This window comes from Austrofundulus limnaeus, unplaced genomic scaffold (genome assembly GCF_001266775.1).
Source record: "Austrofundulus limnaeus strain Quisiro unplaced genomic scaffold, Austrofundulus_limnaeus-1.0 Scaffold44, whole genome shotgun sequence".
Lineage (NCBI taxonomy): Eukaryota > Metazoa > Chordata > Actinopteri > Cyprinodontiformes > Rivulidae > Austrofundulus > Austrofundulus limnaeus.
In genome coordinates this window covers 281,456-285,721 of record NW_013952446.1, presented here as the reverse complement: position 1 = coordinate 285,721, position 4,266 = coordinate 281,456, and positions in this window count along the sequence as shown.

Sequence of the window (4,266 nt, the reverse complement as noted above, 5' to 3'; positions counted from 1 at the left end):
CACACACACACACACACACACACACACACCACCACCACCACCACCACCACCACCAACAGGCGTTCTCAGAGTGACAGTCCTTCAATCAAACCTCTGTTCTCAGGAAATAAAGATAATGTTTTCAGCATGTTACCGAGCTGCAGCTGACTTTTTCTTTTTTTCACACAAAGCCTTCTCCACCATTTTCATTTCTTCAGAGTCAGACCTACGGGTCATAAATACAGTTTGCAGCAGCAGAGCCAGGAGAAACAAATATGCCAACAGCAGGGGGTCTTTTTTGTCTTTTATTTGTTAATTATCTGACATCTCTGGAGCTGCACTGGGCCGAATGGTCTAATGAGATTTGATCTGGGTCTTGTGATAATTGATCCGAAATAAGGCAGACGTCTCACGCGCCGCTTCGTCCTACAGCTTTTCCCACCTGTTAAACTGGGTAGTATCACTGCAGGCTGCCAAAAGGTCAAAGTATGGCAATAATGTTTTATTCAGTGTACGTGTGTGTGTGTGTGTGTATGTGTGTGTCTTGTTATCAAAATAGCTCTTGAACGGCTGGATGTATTTCAATAAAACTTGCAGAAAATAATTTATGGATCTACATGTGACTGATTTACTTTTGCAGTCAGCTTAATTCAAGATGGCCGTCACAGTCAGCAGACCATTAACCCCCATAAAAGGGCCATAACTCAGTCCATTTTATAGAGATTGTGTTTAAATTACGTGCAGGCGTAGCTGAGAGTCATTCAAAACACTTTTTCATTTCTCTACAAGTGTGATTTAAAAACTCTGGCATGAAAGTGTATGATTTTATCTCTTGCTACTTTTAGCACTGTGAAAGCACTTTATAAATAAAGCTATTATTATTAATAAAGGTGGTGGGTGACGTGCATTTCTTCTGTACACTTGGCCTTTTATGCATGGAGTGCACTTGTTGAAAAACCTGCAGCTGTACAATAGTTGAAGAGGCATCGGCATGATTGTTCATCAGTAAAGTAAAAGCAACACAGGAAGTAAGGCTGCAGATGTAGGAAATTGTTTATCTTGTTTACATTGATTGTTTACTGACTTCTACCATCTTGTAGACCCCTCCGCCCCATCGTCTCTAACATCCTTTAGGCCAAAAGTCACCGCTCTAATCAGCTTTCCACTATTTTAGTATCACGTATAAGCAAGTTAGTTACTTCTACTTTATTCTGGGCTGCAGAAAGAATAAATATCCACAGACACATCCAGGATTTAAGCAAACCTTTCACAAATAAAGACTTTTACAAAATATTTAATGTGACGTTAACCCTTTTGCAAAACTATGATAAAAAATCCAGTAATAAGCCTTTTTCTTTGACAAGAGTGTGAATGCTGAAACTGGTTGAAGAAACTGAAACTGACTTGTTGATATTAAACGACACAGAAACAAAAGCTGAAAGCTAAGCCAGCAAAACAAAAGCTAGGGCAAAACAAAACAAAGGGTGAAAAGTGATCAGAACAGTAGCTAAAAACAGCAGTTAAATGATAAAAAAATATGCAAGTACACTGAAAAAATTCAATGAACACAAAGTTTTCCTGAGACAGAAAAACTTGAAAAAACGACAAAAGTTACAAATACCACAACTCATCACTGTAATGACTTGAATGAGCTGAACGTTTTGATACTTAAAAGGCTGAAGTAGATTTTTAAAATATATGCTGCAGCAGTGAGAACAAAAAACATAGGACAATATATAAACAGAAAAAAAATCGACGTGAATGCTGACTCAGCATGCAGGCCTGAAAACTAGAGAACATGTTAAAATAATGGCTGAAGGATCAAAGTGTTGCAAACTATTTCTGTCGACCGACGGGGTTCTTTGTTTGTTATACCAGCGAGGAAAACAGACTCCTGACTCCTCTAATGAGACTGCACACTTTCAGTTCTAACTTTTCCATCCGCAGAGCACACCACGTGGTTTCGAGGGGTTAACGCTGACTCAGATAGGCACTTAAATGGCTGAGCAAGTTTCATCACCTCTCGGGCTGCAGCATCCTGTGTGTCAGAGTTAATGACGACCTTCAAAAATTACCAAGGAACTGTCCTGAAGTGGTTCTAACGCGATCAGGCGAGGTCTGTCCCGCACAGACATTTAGGCCCAAAATTCATGAACTAAAATGCTTTATTTGACACATCTTTTCATTTAAAAGCTGGTTAAAAGCTGTTAAGGTTAAGCCTAACTCCTTCCTATATGTTTTTAGGTGTTGACTCACATAATCTTAACTGTTAAGGTTATGAGTCAACATCTAAAAACATGTAGGAGTCAGCTGACCTTTGCACCCATGTTATTATTTCAAGGCAATAACCAAAAAAATGAAATAAAAAGTGTGTAAAAATGTTTTTAAAAAACCTTAGTTCTGGTTTCATTTTCCCAAGTGTTGCTTTAATGTGCTGACTGTCACGTCTTTTTTTTGTGTGTGTGTTTTAAACAGTCATGCTTATCTCAGCAGCACATGTGATGTCCTAACCAATATGGGAGTCGTCAGTGCTTATATGGCCTGGCTGAATGTTAGCTCACTGTGAAACCGGCTCTGAAACGATTAGGCCTAAATGTTTGACATTTTTTAAATCGTTTAAACATATTCACTAATATAAATGTTTGGATTTTATTGAATCTATGGTTCTACTGCTTTGTTGACATCTGGGCATTATTTCACAGTCTGTCATGAGCCAAGATTGTCTGAAGTGTGTTTGAAAGTAAACAAATGACTCAAAACTGTTGGCAACAAAATCTGATTCTGCAGATTTCACTCATTCATTACAAATAATGTGGTCGACTTCATAGTCAATGGTGCATATTTGGAGATTATTTTTTGTCATAAATGATTAAGATGTATAAAAACATAATCAAGATTTTGTAAAATCGTAAACTTTTATGGCTTTAATAAGCCAAAGGACTACTGTACAACAATCTGGTTTTCATTGGAAACATTTAATGAAAAAGCCCAGTAAGCCCATTTATACAGTAAAGACAGAGGCATGTTTGTTGAGCATGTTTCATTTTTTGCAGATGATGTATTGTATGTGATAGATGCAGGTGTTAAGCTGGGCCCATGAGTCCACTGTGTGTAACTTAAATCCTTTTTAACAAAGTCTAAATAACTCTTGGAGAAAAACGTTGCCCATCCCGGCCTACAACTATCAAAATGATCTCTTTCTTCTGTTACCAATCTTGCATTTACCCACATGTCCCCTCGTGTGTGTCCACTGGTGCAGGTCTTCCCACAGAACCGATGCACGTCCACAAACATTTCAGCCGCCCTTCACTTTTAACTGCTTCTTCTTTGTGATAAAAGGATTAGGGTGTGGAACCATTGTCTGTACCTGAAGTCTCTCAAAGGTTTGGGGCTTTCCTATGCAGCAGAATGACAGTCACATGCTTCTTCACCTCTTCAGCGCAGCAGCACATGACAATGAGCATCGAGCTGCTGCTGCTGCAGATGTCCTCTGTTGATCTCTGCGCAAGCATGAGTGCAGCAGACTGCMGAGTTCAGGTGTGTTTCGTTGGATTTGTAAGTTTAAAAAATGATGTTTACTGTCTCTGCATCAACTCAGTAGATATTTGTTTGCAACAACAACAAATCTCATTGAAAATGCAACGTGGATGTTAGGTGCTCATTGATTTTGTTGAAATTTGCTGACGAGTCTGAAACTGAAACACTCGCTAAAAAGTAATGTAGCAAAAAGCTAGCCATAGACGTAACAAAACACAAACTAAAAGCCACTAAATGTACGCTAAACGCTAAAAAAAACTAACTGAAAACTATACAGCAAAAACTTAAAATAGCTAAAAGCTAAAAGTAGCAAAACAAGACAAAAAGAGAGCATGTATGCTGAAGGAGATTTTAAAAAGAACTATACATTTTTTGAAGGGAAGAAAAGTGATCTCAACGTATTTTATGAGGAAAATATTTCACTAAAAGGAAGTTAAGTTGTTTGAAAAGGATAAAAGTTACAAAAACAAAAGTCAGAGCACCATACCACTGAATAAGCTGAAAAATCTAATAGATAATAGGTTCGAATAGCAAAAAATATGCAGAAGTTCAATTGCAAAATATGTGCAGAAAAAAAACCCCAAAACTAAACAGGAAAACAAAAGAAGACACAAAAACAATCCCAATCTGGACATTAAAACAGATGTACAGCCACAGTAATCAGGGAAACACGAAAAGGGGAGTGGTGTGTGTGTGTGTGTGTGTGTGTGTGTGTGTGTGTGTGTGTGTGTGTGTGTGTGTGTGTGTGTG